General features: G+C 37.9%; 1 long non-coding RNA gene across 3 annotated transcripts in view; it reads right to left on the bottom strand.

Annotated features, from left to right (window-relative positions):
• The window catches only part of LOC112135483 (uncharacterized), a 34,080-nt gene extending 18,972 nt beyond the window's left edge, over positions 1–15,108 (bottom strand). For 2 of the 3 annotated variants that reach the window (XR_010135554.1, XR_010135553.1), the window contains exons 1-2: positions 14,299–15,108; positions 12,570–12,683 (exon numbers count right to left, since the gene is read on the bottom strand). This is a non-coding gene — a long non-coding RNA (uncharacterized LOC112135483). Of the gene's footprint in view, positions 1–119; positions 11,099–12,569; positions 12,684–14,298 lie in introns of those variants that run through there. The other variant, XR_010135555.1, reaches the window with a different exon arrangement.
• Positions 15,109–18,227: the final 3,119 nt, after the last annotated feature.

Here is an 18,227-nt window from a genome sequence, read left to right as displayed (position 1 = left end):
AAGGCTAGACAGTTCCCTGAGCACTACTATATTTATATACCACCCTACTTATACACTTGCAAGATTTAGCAGACATACGGCCAATACAGTCACACATTTTAAAGTGATGGATGCTTTCCTTTGAAAAAAAAAATCTATTGTTTATTTTTCATCAATATTAATTTTTAAAAAATTATTATGGAACTAGATTACTTAAAAATCATGTATCTCAAGATGCAGGACAAACATTCACATTCAGTGGAGAAGACATGGACTCCCATTTATCACTCTGAAGAGCTTCTCACTGAAAGATGAATTTTTTTTTTCTTTTGAGACAGAGTCTCACTCTGATGCCCAAGCTGAAGTGCAGTGGCACTATCTCAGCTCACTGCAGGCTCGACCTCCAGTGCTCAGGTGATTCTCCTACCTCTGTCTCTGGAATAGCTGGGACTACAGGTGCACACCACCATGCCTGGCTAATTTTTGTATTTTTTGTAGAGACAGGGTTTTGCCCTGTTGCCCAGGCTGATCTAAAACTCCTGAGCTCAAGCAATCCACCCACCTCAGCCTTACAAAGTGCTGGGATTACAGATGTGAGCCACCGCATCTGACCTAAAAGATGAATATATGAATATATCACCCAAGAAATTGACCTGGTAGCAAGAGACAACCCAGTCATTGTCATCACCCTTTCCTATCGATGTTTTCATCTACAAGTCAAAAAGCCATTGAAGGTCTGCTCCTGAGAAGTTCAGACACCAAAGTGAGATGGAAAGCATGAGAGATGTACATTTGGAAGGAGAGGGACTTGGTAGCCTTTGTGGCTGTAATAACTCTCTTATCCTAAAGAATAGAATATTTTTTAAGTGCTCAGTGTAAGTGTGACTGGTCCCTGGAATAGAACCATATATGTAGCACTAAGAATATCCACCCTCCAGAAAATGTGATTGGAAGGATGCTGCAATGTTTTGAATGTGCTTTGGCTAAATTACAAATATAGAAAATCACTAGGGACCATTCTCCATAGGTATTTACGTGGATACCATAATCTCCCAGTTTTCCTTCCATCTCCCTTGCTGTTCCTTTTTAGTATCTACTGCTGGCTCTTCTTCCTCTTCCTTGACCAAAACATAGTCTGACATTGCTCTGGCTTCTGTCTGGATCTTCTTTCCTTCTCCATCTAGAGGCTTTCTTTGAGTGGTGGTATGGTTTGGATGTGTGTCCCCCTCCAAATTTCATGTTGAAATGTGATCCCCAGTGTTGGAGATGAGGCCTAGTGGGAAATGTTTGGGTCATGGGGTTGGACTCTTCACAAATGGCTTGGTGTGCTCCCCACAGTAATGAGTGAGTTATCTATTAGTTCACAGGAGAGCTGGTTATTTTAAAAAGCCTGATGTCTCTCTTGCGCCTTCTCTCTCCATGTGACAAATCTGCTCCCTCTTCACCTTCCACCATGATTATAAGCTTCCTGACCCCCTCATCAGAAGCGGATGTCCCCCTATGCTTCTTGTACAGCCTGCAGAACTGTAAGCCAAATAAACCTCTTTTCTTTATAAATTACTCAGGCTTGGGTATTCCTTTATAGCAATGCAAAACGAACTAACACCATGGGGTCTCATCCATTGCCCTCCAATTGCCATCTCTCAGCTGTCCACTCTCAAATCTACATGCAAACTCCAGCCCTCTCTCCTAAGCTTCAAACTGCTGGATCTAACTGCCTACTAAACATCTCTGCATGGCTGACTTGGTGTCTAAAATATTAACTCCTCCTTCCTATACCTCAGTTCCAACTGCTCTTCCTCCCAATGTTCACCATCTCAGGAAATGACACCACCACCCAGCCCATTACTCAAGTCTGAAACCTGGGAGTCATCCTTGATTCCTTCTTCTCCCTCAGCAACTCCTTTCACATTTAAACAATCACAAGATCCTATTCCACTCCTAAATATTTCTCAAATGCTTAGTGACATAGATGTCCCTTCTCTATATGCCCACTAGTCCAAGCTACCCTCATTCTTTGCCTAACTACTACAGTAGCTCCCTAAATCCCTTACAACCATTCTTGCCCCATCCTTCCACCAATCCATTCAAATCCAATTATACCAATCTCTGGCTTTAAAACGTTCAAAAGGTTTATAGCCCAGAGTGTCCAAAGGAAAGTATTGGGAGTAATTGCATCAGAATCCTATAGAGGAGCTTGTTAAAATATGGGCTCTTGAGCTGCACCAAACCCAAAGAATCAAAAGCTCTAGGAACAGGCTCAAGGCACTGAATTTTTAATCCTAAATCTTTATTAAGGTTTGCAGGCCCTCCATAATTTGACCTCTTGCAGTTCCAGGTTAGGACATTTCACAATATTGTCCTATAGATGGCACTTTGTGCTTTTCCATGAGTCACACTCATGGCACTTGCTCCTGCTGGTAATACCACCGGTTAAATGTCTCATTCCCTGCCGGAACATAAACTCCAGAGGGAACAGAAGCATGCCTGTCTTTTTTACCATTTGTCCCTGGCGCCCAGGACAATAGGCAAAACATCTGACATTTAATATTCATTGGCATTGCCAGAATAAAAGAGAACTTAATTTGAAGGGCTTTCTCCAAAGCAGGGTTGGTTAAACTTACCTAAAAATGCCTTCCTTTGTTGAGATAGTGAACAAACCAAGAAATGGCTTGGATAACAATAATTGGAGTAAGTTAATTAGTGGCCTGAAGGAGAAAGTTTACTTTTCAAAGTTAAATTATATTTGGAGACTCTTCTCTAGTCTCCAGTGAGGTCAAATGAACAGAAATATACTTTGGACCACATTCAAGGAATTTCAGATTATAAGTACTGTAAGGGTAAACCCAAATCCAAAAAAAATAAAAATAAAAATCCTGGTGTAAAAAGGGAGAGAAAGGGAAAGACACCTCCTCTCCATTTTCCTGGAGCATTTCCTTTAGAAAATTTGCAATTGTAAATTCTTTGAGATGTCTGTAAATCTTTTTCAAAAGCTAAACAAACCTTCTTGCCAGCTTTACAACCAAGGAATGTCTTTCTCAAGGACCTGGAAGCCATCTCTTTGAAATGTAAACATCAAGGAAGAGAGTGCCCCTATCTCCCAGACTCCATGAGAGTTAATTTAAGTATCTGGCTCCAAATTGTAACTACCTCCCTGTCACAGAGATATGAGAAGTACTATTATTCCTTTGGGTAAAAGCAATTACCAAACACAAATGTCCACCCTCATTTCCTGGTGAATCTAGGATGAACTATGTGTGTGTGACAAATGGTGTTACTACAACCTCTTTCTCACTTGGGGTGGGGGAGGGGGCAGTGTCAAACAACAGCCAGCAGATATAGCAGGAACTCTAGTCCATAGATATTTAGGTATGTTAAAGGTTTCCGTGCAACACTGAGGGATGTGAAACTGTTTTACTAAGTACCACTCTTTGTTAAGATCACTCTGATCACCAAAGGCAAAGCAATACTTTACTTATCAAGAACTTTGTCCTTTTTAGCCAAACCAACTTACCATGCTCTAAGAAAAAGAAAAGGATTCTTTTTCTTTTATACATAAGCAGATAACAATACTTGAATTGGGTTACCCAATATTTTCATGTTCTAGAATTTTATATAAGTAGAATCATAGAGTATTTACTCCTGGTCTGGGTTCATTCACTCAGCATAGTATTTGAAGTTTCACCCATATTGCTGCACATGTCAGTAGCCATTCGTTTTTCTTTTTCTTGCAATATCTTTAGTATACTATTCATACACTTTTCCTCTCACAGAACTCCAAAATTTCAGGTTTACTATTGAGTATTCTTTCCTTTTTTTGTGGAGGGTGGTGTCTTTCTTTGTACCCCCACCATTAAGGTATACCTGACAAATTTAAATTATGCATATTTACAGTGTACATGTAATGTTTTGATATATGTATACATTGTGAAATGATTAAATTAAGCTATTTAATATATCCATCGCCTCACATACTTATTGTTTTGTAGTGAGGGCATTAAATATCTAATATCTTAACAATTTACAAGTATACAAAACACTATTAACTATAGTCACCATCTGTACATTAGGTCTCCAGAACTTTCTCATCTTGTCTAACTGAAATTTGTACCCTTTCACCAGCATCTCCCCATTCGTTTTGCCCCAAGTCCTTGACAACCACCATTCTACTCTCTGCTTCTATGAGTTTGACTTTTTGGATTCCACATTTAAGTCTATTCCTTTTCATTGCTAAATAGCACTCCATTGTATAAATATACCACAATATATCTAATCACCTGTGGAAGGACATTTTGGTTGTTTCTAGTTTAGGGCTATCAGAAATAAAGCTATGATAAACACTCATGTGCAAGTCTTTGTTGTCCTAGAAGTGGAATGATAGAGTCATATGGTAGATGTACATTTAATTTAATAATATAACTTAATAGCTTTAGGGGGCTTCTTTTGGTTATAAGCAATTACCTCTTCCACAACCAGCTCGTCCTCCCTTCAATACCCCCTACCTCCACACACACTATTGATATGGTTTAGCTTTGTGTCCCCACCCAAATCTCATCTCAAATTGTAATCTCCAGGTGTTGGGCAAGGAACCTGGTGGGAGGTGATTGGATCATGGGGCAGTTTCCTCCATGCTGTTCTCGTGACAGTGAGTTCTCAAGAGATCTGATGGTTTTATAAGGGGCTCTTCCCCTTTTGCTTTCACTCTCTCTCTCTCCTGCCACCTTGTGAAGAAGGTGCTTGCTTCCCCTTCACCTTCCGCCATGACTGTAAGTTTCCTGAGGCCTAACCCAGCCATGAGAAACTGTGAGTCAATTAAACAAACCTCTTTCTTTTACGAGTTACCCAGTCTCAGGTATTCCTTATAGCAGTGTGAAAATGGACTAATACAACTATTATGCCTTGTTTCAATTTAAATACATAAAAGCCTTAATATTACAACTGGAAGTAGAGGATCTATTTGTGGAGAGAGGAACAAAGGTAGAAAGAAGAGGAAGAAATGTTGCAATGGGTCTCCTGAAAAGCTAATTTGAGTGTACAGGTTTATGTGTGATTAATTTGTAGCATTATAGAGAGATATGTATACAACTTCAAGTCAGGTTTTACTTAAATATGTGTATCTTGTTATCAATATTTTACTGTAAAGCTATTACTACAGGTGGTCCTCACTGTGCACAGGTTCTGTACACCATTCTAATATGCAGAAATTTCAGTTACCAAAGTTTAATTAACACCAGTCCCTCAACAACATGGTTCAAATTTCAGTTACCATGTGAATTAAATGTGAGTAATTGCATAAAATATAAAGTTCACTGCTAGCTCCTCAGTCCACAAATCACCACGTAAGTAACAGATGGGCATCACAATCAGTGACCAGTCACATCATTTCTTCCCAAGTCTGTTGGTGATTGGCTACTGTGTGTGTGTTATTCAGTTCAGGCAGAGATGGCCAAGTGTGTAGTTGTGTTACCTCCTTCTCTCCCAGTAATAAATCCAAGTGACATTTTACAAAACTGGATAATTGAAAGAGGGAATTGACCAAAAAGATGAAAGTGCAGCAAGGAAACAAAAAGTGATGTCACTGGAAATGACATTCAAATTGAACATAAATGGGGTTACAGAAGAGAGAGCTAACCATGGAAATGTTGACACTGCCACTGTTGGAAAGACTCTAGATATGCAGCCTGAGGGACATCATGAAGGCAAACTTAAGGACATAAATGAGCGAAGTGGTTGTGGCAAAAAGGATGAAGATGCCCTAAAGGAACTGATACCAGCAAAAAGTTCACAATAAGGTCAAGTGTGGTGGCTCATGCCTGTAATCCCAGCACTTTGGGAAGCCAAGGTGGGCGGATCACGAGGTCAGGAGTTTGAAACCAGCCTGGCCAACATGGCAAAACCCCATCTCTACCAAAAATACAAAAATTAGGCAGGCATGGTGACACACACCTGTGATCCCAGCTACTGGAGAGGCTGAAGCAGGAGAATCACTTGAACCCGGGAGGCGGAGCTTGTAGTGAGTGGAGATCGCACCACTGCACTCTAGCCTGGGAAACAGAGCGAGAATCCCTCTCAAAAAAAAATAAAAATAAAAAAGTTCACATTAAATGTACTCTCAGACATTTCACAACATTGAAAGAGGAAAGGATAAAATGTTGGAAACTGACCCAAACGTAGAAATGATGCTTCCTTCTTACGGTAAGCTGTATGATGAGAAGGCAAGCGATGTTCACATTTCTCCTAAGCTTTTTAGAATAAAATGCAATATTTTAATTTTTAATGTTTCTAATGTCATAAATTACAGTGTACTATAAACGTTAGTTTTACTATTTTTTTCACTTCCAAATACATTAATAATCACCAGTTATAGAGTTTTGATTGTTTTGACAAAAATTTTTAAAGGTCACAGGACAATCATAATCCTTCCCACTGATTATGAAGATTGCTTTGCATAGTTTTCACTTGCATGGTCCTTGCTATCATGCAAAGCAAGGACTGCCTCAACTCTTTATTCCTCATTAAACAAAATACAAGTACCTGAAACAGTGTCTGTCACACAGTAAGTACTCAATATATGTCACCTATTGTTTCAAAGACATTACATACCATTTTTCACCTTTATTGCAAGGCTTCTTTTTTTTATATCTATACTTGCTGCTCCTATTTTGCTCCTTCCATTGTCTCTTGAAATCATTTCAATCAGGCTTTGTCTGCATCCCTCCACCAGAACTGCTCTTATCAAAGTCATCAATCACTGCTGAATGGCTAAATCCAATGATAACTGTGAGTCTTACTTGATACACTTGACAACAGCATTTAATTCAATTAATCAAGAAAGACTGACTTCTAAACACCACCCTCCCCTGGTTTCCTCCTACCTTATAGGCTGCTCCTATAGGATCAGGTTTCCTATAGGATCCTATAGGAAAAGGTTCCATTTGCTTGCTAGTCACTATTCTCTGACACCTAAATGCCTGACATCTAAATGTCAGAGTGCCCTGGGGCTCAACCTTTGGATCTCCTCTCTAACTACAATTACTCCCTTGTTGACCTCATCCATTCTCATGATGTCAAATGCCATTCATATACGATGGACCCCAAATCTTTACCTCCAGGTCTGACCTTTCTCCTGAAATCCAAACTTGTATGTTCAACTATCTATTCTATATCTCTCCTTATGGTGGCTACTAGACAACTGAAACTTAACTGTGCAAAAGCAAATTGATGTTCCTTCCCAGACCTCCTCATCTTTCTTTATTTTTCTCTACTTCATAAAGGATACTTTAATTTACTGGAAACCTTGAGTATATCTTTAACTCTCTCTCTCTCGCCCCCATCCTTCCTGACCTCCACCCCACCCCAGCCTTCTCTTCCATCCCAACACTCTCAAACACACATTTAAGTCATCAGCATATTCTGTCAACCTCTGAGCTATTCTCCTTTTAGAGGTAAAGAAACTGAGCCATGAAAAAGTTATTTACTGGTCCAAGGTCACAGAATTAATTTGCAGCAGAATTGAAACTGAAAACCAGGTAGCCTTGCTTTAGAGTTTTTAAATGGCAATTTCCTCAATTCTAGTCCTCAAGGATTCTGAAATATTGAGGTCTAATTTCAAGAATGCTTTAGATAAAGACAAAACTAAGCAATTTCTAACATTTCTTCCCTAATACAAAACATAGCTTTGTAAACCAAAACATAGTCTGTAATGAAGTTTTTCAGTTTTATAACCTCTGTGTTTGTATATATTATTCTTGAAAATTGAGATATTTTTCTGTTCTTGTTTTTTAAAAACTCACAGTGTATCACAACGTTTTATCCATTATAACGGAATGCCCTAGCGAAAAGTAAATTCCAATTTTTTGGAAACCTTGAGGACTAGAAGTAAGGAAATTTGTTATTTAGAAACTACATGCAGTTTTTATTCTTCTCTAGAAATAGGTGATTGAAATCACCTTAACACACTGATTGTTGTGGCAAAAACACTCTTTCATGTTGCAAAGATGAGGCAAAGAACTTATTCTCAAAAAGGAAATATTGAGAAAATCATAAGCAATTTTCTCAGCAAGAAGGCAAGAAAACTGGATGAGCTTGATCTAATCTAATCTGATTTAATCACTATCCCAAGACTGACTTGGGTAAAGCAGTATTTGGGGAGACCCTCAGAAAAATCCTGACAACCTTCATCATCTAATAATATTTCTTTTCTCAGAGAAAGAGAATAAGCAGATTATAATTGTTGTCTGTTATTATTCAGTTATAGCAATGCCTATGTGTCTCTTTCCCAGATGTTCAACATTGAAGGATAAAAAAAATTGCACTTGAAAATCACTTGCTCAAAAACCTCTTTGAAGACTGCACTGGCATTTTTATTAAAAACACATATTTAAAACAAAACAACCCCCACCCTTCATCTCCCAAACAAGGAAAGCCAGTTATGATAGGATGACTTCATGAACCCATATGTTTGTCATGAGAAGACAAGAAAAGTCTTCACTTGCTTCGTTTGAAACAGTTGCCTGCCGTTAGGTAGAATATTCATGATGGGGATTAGTGCTTTTATAAAGGAGACCACAGAGAGCTAGTTCTTCCTTATACTGTGTGAGAACCAGCAAGAAGTGGGCCCCTGCCAGACACTAAGTCTGACAGGACCTTGATCTTGGACTTCCCAGCCTCTAGAACTGTGAGAAATAAATCTCTGTTGTTTATAACCCACCCAGTCTATGCTATGTTGTTATAGCAGCCTGCACAGACTAAGACATAGTCTCATCATTCTTCAGAACAAGCTTGTCCAATCCACGGCCTGTGGGCCACATGTGACCCAGGATGGCTTTGAATGTGACCCAACACAAATTCGTAAACTTTGTTAAAACATTATAAGATTTTTTGTGATTTTTTTTTAGCTCATCAGCTATCATTAGTGTTAGTGTATTTTATGTGTGGCCCAAGACAATTCTTTGAAAGTGGCCCAGGGAAGCCAAAAGATTAAACATCCCTGCTTTAGGACAATTAAAACAGTGGGAGAGGGCTAGACCAAGCCAACAAATACAACTCTGCAGTTTGTGCTCAGTATGTGTTTCATGTATCCTGTCTTCCAAGCCTAATGTGAGGTTGATTCAGCCCAGAGGAACGTGTGCCTCCTTGCAATTTGCACACAGACTCTGTATATGCTAGAGGTAGCCATGGGGCTAGAGGCCAAATGTTGTTTAGCATCACCTTTTATTGGGAATCAAACTTATTAAACTCTTTGACTTATCTTGGTGCCCTGAATTCTCCAAATACTAGGGGATTAAAGGGATCAAAGTAATGCTAAGACCAGAAAGTGGGAGTTACCCCTAATTTTGGCAAACCTGTAATATAAAGTATACACTGCTTCTGGTATTTTAGGTGGGTTGGTTGCTTGCTTTTGCTTTTATTCTATTTTTCATTCTATTCAGTCCCTAGGAAACATTACATTTCCTCAAAGGCATCATGCCCCAGTAATTTAGCCAAGATTTTGTACAGGCTGATTATCATATATGTCATTTACCAAGGCTAGCATTAATTACTGACAAGACGTTTGGAGGAGATAACCCAAGGCTCAATACCAACCAATGGGAAATGACCATTGGCAGCAGCTGTTCTGCTGCCTTGATTAAACGGGCTTTCTTGACTATATTAGAATGAGATGAGAACATGGGGGTTTTCTGTGCTTCTTGTTGTTTACACTTAATTATTCATTTCCAGTTTTATTGTGTTATGTGGCTCAAATCAAGAGTTTATCTATGGCTAATAAGGTCAATTTTTATAAATGCTCCATAAATCTTTCAAGAATCCTTAGCCTTTAAATGAGGGTATATTATTAATTCTGTTATTTATACCCTTATATGTGTTTTTGCATACTTGACCTGTAAAAAACTACTATTGTTTTTCAACAAATGGTGCTGGAAGAACTAAATACCCATATGCAAAAAGTGAACTTCAATTCATACCTCACACCACGTACAAAAATTAACTCAAAATAGATTATAGACCTAGAGTAAAACCTAAATCTGTAAAACTTGTAGAGGAATAAAAGGACAAAATCTTTATGCCTTTGGCTGGGCAATGATTTCTTGGATATGACACCAAAAGCCTGATCTATTAAAGACAAAAATGATAAATTGGACTTCATGAAAATTAAGACATTCTCTTAGATAGGCACTGTTAAGAGAATGAAAATATAACCCAGGCTGGGAGAAAAGATTTGCCAATCACAAATCTTAGAGACGACTAGAATCCAGAATATAAAAACTTCCAAAATTCAGTAAGAAAACAAACAACCTGTCATGGTTAATTTTCGAGTGTTAACTTGGCTAGGCCATTGTACTCAGTTTTTGGTCAAACAGTAGTCTAGATGTTGCTGTAAAGGTATTTTTTAGATGTAAATAACATTTAAATCAGTAGACTCTGAGTAAAGCAGATGACTCTCCATAATGTAGATAGAGCTCCTCCAATCAGGTGTTGGTCTCAAGAGGAAACAGTGAGGTTGCCCAAAGAAAAAGAAATTATGCCTCCAGCCTTTGGACTTGAGACTGCATCATCTCTTCCCAAGGACTCCAGTGGCCAGCCTGCCCTATAGATTTTGGACTTGCCAGCCCCCACAATAATGTGAGCCAATTCCTTAAACAAGTACCTCTCTGTACACACACACACACACACACACACGTCAATTCTTTTTCTCTGGAGAACCCTATTACACACCCAATTTTTTAAATGAGCAAAAGATCTGAACAGACATTTCACCAAAGAAGACATACAGATGACAAACAAATACATGAAAAGATACTCAACATCATCAGTCATTTGCATTAGGGAAATGCAAATTAAAACTACAATGAGACACCACTATATACCTATTTAAATGTCTAAAATCCTAATGAGTAAGCATATTAAATGTTGGCAAGGATATGGAGTAACTGGAATTCTCTCACATAGCTGGTGAGACTATAAAATAGAACAATAACTTTAGTAAACAGTTTAGCAGTTTCCCGAAATGTTAAACTCATACTCACCATATAACCCAGCCATTCCATTCGTAGGTATTCTTCCAAGAGAAAAAAAACATATGTCCATACGAAGACTTGTTCATGAATGTTCACAGCATCTTTATTTATAATAGCCAAAAACAGAAACAACCCAAATGTCCATCAAAAGGTAAATCAATATACAAATTGTGGTATATCCATACAATGAAATGCTCCTTAGCAATAAAAAGGAATGAACTGTTGATACTTGCAAAAACATGGATATCACAAAATAAATATGCTGAGTGAAAGAATACATACAAAACAAGAGTATATGCTGCATACTTTCACTTATATAAAACTCTAGAAGACGCAAACTCATCTATAAAGACAGAAAGATCACTGGTTGACAGAATTGGAGAAAGGGCACGAAGTGGGTGGAAGGAGGGATTATAAACAGGCATGAGGAAACTTTCGGAATGGTGGAAAATGTTCATTATGTTAACTGTGGCATTATTTCACAGGCATAGACATATATTGAGGTGGGCGAATCACAAGGTCAGGAGTTTGAGACCAGCCTGGCCAACATGGTGAAATCCTGTCTCTACTAAAAATACAAAAAATTAGCTGGGTGTGGTGGGGGGGTGCATGTAATCCCAGCTACTCAGGAGGCTGAGGCAAGAGAATTGCTTGAACCCGGGAGGCGGAGGTTGCAGTGATCCGAGATTGCACCATTGCACTCCAGCCCAGGCGACAGTGCGAGACTCTGTCTCAAAAAAAAAGAAAAGTATGAAATTTTATACTTCAAATTTGTGCAGTTGATTGTATGTTGATTATACTTCAATAAAGCTATTCTTAAAAAGCTAGCACTGTGGCAAGGCACGGTAGCTCACGCCTGTAATCCCAGCACTTTGGGAGGCCGAGGCAGGCGGATCGCAAGGTCAAGAGATCGAGACCATCCTAGCTAACACGGTGAAACCCCGTCTCTACTAAAAATACACAAAAAATTAGCCGGGCATGGTGGCAGGCACCTGTAGTCCCAGCTACTCGGGAGGCTGAGGCAGGAGAATGACATGAACCCAGGAGGCGGAGCTTGCAGTGAGTCGAGATCACACCACAGCACTCCAGCCTGGGCGACAGAGCAAGACTCCAACTCAAAAAAAAAAAAAAAAAAAAAAAAAGCTAGCACTGTATTTAAATTACTCCTTACATTCTAACAGATTTTGTTTTATATATTTCAGGGTTATACTATTTAGTGTCTGAAGTTTTATAACTATTTTCATTGTGAATTATGCCTTTTTGTTAAAAAATTACCCTGTCTGTAAATCATTTCACCTTAAATTTTATTTAGGCTAGTAGTAACGTAACTGCTCTTCTCTAGAATGTTGGCATTTTTCGAACATGCATATTTCCCTTTGGCCTGGAGTCTCCATCAGATATATGACACTGGGCAAGTTACTTATCTGCCTCCATTTCCTTACCTGAAAAATGAGCAGCTTTCACAAGGTTCCTATGAAGATTAAATGAGTTAATATCTATTAAATATATGAAACAGGGTTTTCTCATCTTGACACTGTATTTGGGGACTGATAATCTGTTGTGGGGACTAACCTGTGCATTTCAGAATGTTCAGTAGAATCCTTGGTCTCTAACGTACTAGATGCTAGTAGCAGTCTCCTCCCAGTTGTGCCAACAAAAATATCTCCAGACATTTCCAAATGTCCCCTGGGGGGGGCAAAACCACTTCCAGTTAAGAACCAATAATTTAAAACAATCCCTGGGAGGTAATAAAGGCTACATAAGCATTTGTTAAATAAGTGTTCTGTGGCAATTATTATGTGACCCTTTCTCCTTTCTGGGCCAATAGCCACTGCACCATGCAAAAGCCCAGTGGTATGTCAGAAGCCCCATTGCCACAGAGTACTACTTAATGTGGCCATACTTACCTGGGGTCTCCCAGACCACTGCTTCAGATGCTGTTGATTCACAGCACAGAGAGCTCACTTTCTGTCCCAAGCCCACCCCACCTCTAGCTCTCATACCTCTAAATCAAACGTGTCCAACCTGTGGCCCAGAATGGCGTTAAATGCAGCCCAACACAAATTCATAAACTTTCTTAAAATATAATGAGACTTTTTTGCAATTTTTTTTTTTAGCTCATCAGCTAAAATTAGTATTAGTGTATTTTATGTGTGGCCCAAGACAATTCTTCTTCCAATGTGGCCCAGGAAAGCCAAAAGATTGGACACCCTTGCTCTAAATGAAGGGTTATCCTTAGGTTCTCCCATAATTTCTTCTACTTATTTCTTAGGGATCTGTTTTTTTGTTTCGTTTTGTTTTGTTTTTTGAGATAGGGTGTCTCTCTCTCACCCAGGCTGGAATGCAGTGACACGATCTCGGCTCACTGCAACCTCTGCCTCCCAAGTTCAAGTGATTCCTCTGACCTCAGCCTCCCAAGTAGTTGGGACTACAGATGCACACCACCACACCCGGCAAATTTTTTTTATTTTTTGTAGAGATGGGGTTTCACCATGTTTCCCAGGCTGGCCTCCACCTCCTGGACTCAAGCCATCTGCCTGCCTCCACCTCCCAAAGGGCTGGGATTACAGGCATGAGCCACTGCACCCGCTGATAGTTTTGAAAAAGTGACATTGCAGGCCAGTTCTAATGTCCCCTTTCAGCGTAACTCCTCCTGTGTGACAGTAAGTAGATGGTCCCTAGTACGGAGGCATACAAATAGCCTTCTTCCCTATTTCCAGGGCTCATTTAGGGCTGGTCCTATTTGGGGATCATCTTAAGTAGTTTGGGGAATGTGGGGAAGTCTGTGGAGGCTTACATATTTCCTAGGCCTCTATCCTTGATATTTTTAGGACTAAATCTCCTTAAAAACTGAGCTTTTCTTCCTAAAAAGAAACGATTTAGCTTTTCTCAGTCAAAAATGTGGAACAAACTGGATTTTACTAGAAAAACAATGTACTTAGGAACTCTTGGTAAGAACTAAAATATGTTTTTAAAAATCCTGCAAATTTTTTTACCACCACTGTATAAAAATACTAACAGCTTATAGATTTATTAATAAGTTAAATCTCTGAATCTTTGACCTTTGACAAACGTCAGTGTTATGCTTTCACTACAGATAGATGTTTTCCTTTGGATTGTCTGATAAAGTATGCACAGTATATTGAAATCACTTGAGATAAAATTTTGCAAGGAGTCAGAAGGTTATAAATGCTTGACATACTTAAATTTAGGATCACTATTGTATCATAAAGGAGAGTATATTTCACAGCTATCTGTTGTCTGGAAGCTATCTAAATAGATGTGTTATTTGTTGACTTACGGAACTGGCAAGGATCAGAGCTCACATGCTTCGGCCTCCAACTCAATTCTGCAATCGGGGCCACATCATCACTGCCAAATGACCATCTTCCCCCTGCAATAAAAGAAGACTAAACTGCTCTACATGAAATAAGAAGAAAAGACTGGGAATGTTTGCTCCTGAAGAAGAGGAAGAAAAGACAATAGGTAAAAAAGAATAAGTTGAAATTTTAAAGCCAGTTCCAAACTGGGGAGAAGAAAATTGCAACAAGGAATGATACCATCCTAAATATATAAACTGGTTTTACAAATTAATTTTTGAAAAAAAAACAAAACAAAAACACTACTCTCACAATAGAAAATTAGTAAAGGACATAAATATGCACATAGAATGAAAATTGGACAATATATACATATATTCAAGAAATTAAAGTTTACTAACAAGTAAAGGAATAAATGTAACAGAAAAAAAATCCAATTGCCAAAAATTATTTTTAAATATTATCCAATGCTGCTCACCAGGAGACAAGGAAACAGGCATCCTCTTACACTGCTGGTGGTGGTATAAATTAATACTAAACAATACATATAAACACAAAATCATAGTCTATTCTGTAATATTATTATGGTTACAATACTAAGAAGGCTTGGGTTTTCAAAAACAGAGATATCAAAATCAAGACTGTAATAGAGAAAGGAAGAGTAGAGAGTTACAGAATTGCAGTACCGAAATTATTTTCACTGCAGGAATTTAAACAAAGGTATTTTTTATTCATCTAAATACATTTTCTTTTTTTAAGCTACAAATAAATTTATTCAATAACTGTCAGAAAAATTACCTTCATACAGACTACATCTTCTGAGTCTAATGCAGCACTATTATAAGACAAAAAGAGAGATCGATTGAACAATCTTATATGCCTGAAAACTAAAATAGTCTACTAAATAATACTTGTTTCAAAGCATGAGGGAAATTTGTTAAACACTTCAAGCTAAATAATAGCAGTACCTGAAAAATGTATGGGCTGCAGCTATAACTAGATGTAAACATTTTGATATTAATAACAAAACAATAATAAACATTTATTGAGTATTTTCTATGCACCATGCCGTTGTTAAGTTCTTCATACCTTATCACATTGAAACTTTTAAATTTATTATTTATTTATTTTTTAGAGACAGGCTCTTGCTATATTGTCCAGGCTGACCTTGAATTCCAGTGTTCAAATGATCCTCCTGCCTCAGCTTCCCAGGTAGCTGGGACTACGTTATTGTATTTTTATTGTAAAACAAATAACTATGGAAACAAAACACATGTGTATTTTAAAGGATAAAGATAATAAAGCAAACACATGGGTAAACACATTTTTAGTGTGAAGGAAATATTGCCAAAACCTTAGAAACTTCCTGCGTAGCCCTCTTCCAGTCACATACCCTTCCTCCCTCACGAAGGTAAGCCACTATCCTGATTTTGATGTCCTTCCTTCATAATCATGCCACGTACACCCTAAAAATACATTGCTTAGCTTTGTCTGGTCTTTTAATTTTATTTAAATGAAATCATGTAGTATTATTCTTTTGTAGCCTGCTTATTTTGCACAATTGTCTGTAAAATTCATCCATGTTGCTGCATGTAGCTACAGATCTTTTTATTGCAGTATCATATAAACACAATTAATTATGAATTCTACTGATGATAAATACTGGAGTTATTTTCATGTTAGGACTGTTATGAATATCCTCACACTTATCTTCTTGTGCATATGTGTAAGATTTTCTCTACTTTAAATATCTAGAAGTATTATCACTGGATCTTAGGATGAACACACATTTAAATTTACTAAGTAATGTCACGTGAGTCTCCAAAGTAGTTGAACCAATTTACATTCTCACCAGTAAGTGCTTAAGACGCACATTCTTAATCCCAGGTATGATCACACTTTGTATTTGCCAATGTGGTGGGAATATAAATTTCTTATTGTAGTTTAATATGAATTTCCTGATTAATAATGAGGCGAACATTTTTTTCCTGTTTATTGGACATTCAAGTTTCTCTTTTATGAAGTACTTGTTCTCATGCTTTCTTCATTTGTCTATTGGATTTCTCTTTTCGTTTTTTTTTGTATGAAATATTTTTGTATATTAGGTATGAGTTTTTGTCAATTATATAATTTGCAATTATCTTCACCTAGTTTGTGACTTGTGTCTTTATGGTAGATTTAGAGAGAAGAAATTCTTCATATTAATGCAACTGAATTTATTAGTCATTTCCATTATGCTATGTGCTCATGTGTACATGTGTGTATAGCTTTTTAAATTCATTCCTATGTATTTCATATTTTTCTATGCTATTGTAAATGGTATATTTTTAAATTTTCATTTTTAACTGATATCTGCTGGTATATTAAAATGCAACTGATTTTTGTATGCAGATTACATACTATTGAATTACAATGGGGTTATGTCCTGATAAACCTAAAGTAATGTGAAAATATCATGAGTCAAAAATGCATTTAATACCACAATAAACCCATTATAATGTCAAAAAATTAAGTCAAACCATTGTAGGTTGAGGATGGTCAGTAGTGATTTTCATATCCAACTAACTTGCCAAATTCTTATTTCTAAAAAATATTTTCAGTCTGGGAAACACGCCGAGACCCCGTCTCTACAAAAAATTAAAAAATTTGTCAAGCATAGTGGTGTGCCTGTGGTCCCAGGTACTCTGGAGGCTGAGGCAGGAGGATCGCTTGAGCCCAAGACATGGAGGCTATAGTGAGGCCATGTTTGTGCCACTCTACTCCAGCCTGGGCAACAGAGCAAGACCCTGTCTGAGAAAAAAAAAAAAAAACAAACGTAAATATGTATACAGTTCTTTTGGATGTTCCATGTAGATAATCGAATCAATTATGGAGGAGTTTTATTACTTGCCCCAGTCCTAACATCTTTAATTTCTTTATTGACTATGTGGGCTAGCTCCAGTATGATGACCAACAGAATTGGTAGTAGCCATCCTTGACAAGTTCCTCAGTCTTGGGAATGCTATGAACTTGCACCATTAAGAATGATGTTTGATGTCTGCAGTATTGTCTGTAGATACCCCTTGCCAGGTTTAAGTAAATTGCCTTGTATTCCTAATTTGTTTGCTTTTTCCTTTAGTCACGAATGGATGGTGACGTCTAACAAATGATTTCCTGCATCTATTAAGATGATCATACGATTTTTCTCCCTTAGAATGTGAATATGTTAATTTGATGTTTTAATATTTATTGAGTTCAAAATCCTTTTTTTTTTTTTTTTTTTTTGAGATGGAGTCTCGCTCTGTCTCCCAGGCTGGAATGCAGTGGCCCAATCATGGCTCACTGCAACCTCCACCTCCTGGGTTCAAGCAATTCTCCTACCTCAGCCTCCCAAGTAGCTGGGATTACAGGCACACACCGCCACACCCAGCTAATTTTTGTATTTTTAGTAGAGACGGGGTTTCGCCACGTTGGCCAGGCTGGTCTCAAACTCCTGAACTCAGGTGATCTGCCTGCCTCGGCCTCCCAAAGTGCTGAGATTACAGGCATGAGCCACTATGCCCAGCCTCAAAACCCTTTCTTTGTAACACTCCGATCATTGGTTCATACAAGCCATGTTTTTTTTTTTTAATAATAAACACTGTGAACCCAATATAGGAACTAGAAAACTGACATTTTTATACAGCTATGTGATCTTCCCTCCATCCCATCCCCCACCTCCCACACTCAAAATATTTCCTGAATCTTGCAATCACTCATCATATATCTATATGTCTCTCTATAAATAATAGATATGCACACACATATAGATATATTCCTGAAGAGTATGTGGCTTAGTTTAAGTTGCTCTTTGAATATTAAGCATATTTGACCTTTTGGAACTTAATTATTTCACTCAATTTTATGTAGCAGAATTTTTGAATACAGATGT

The sequence above is a fragment of the Pongo abelii genome, chromosome 9 (genome assembly GCF_028885655.2).
Source record: "Pongo abelii isolate AG06213 chromosome 9, NHGRI_mPonAbe1-v2.0_pri, whole genome shotgun sequence".
NCBI lineage: Eukaryota > Metazoa > Chordata > Mammalia > Primates > Hominidae > Pongo > Pongo abelii.
Note: the sequence above shows the minus strand (reverse complement) of the source record. Positions and strands in the feature narration are given on the sequence as shown.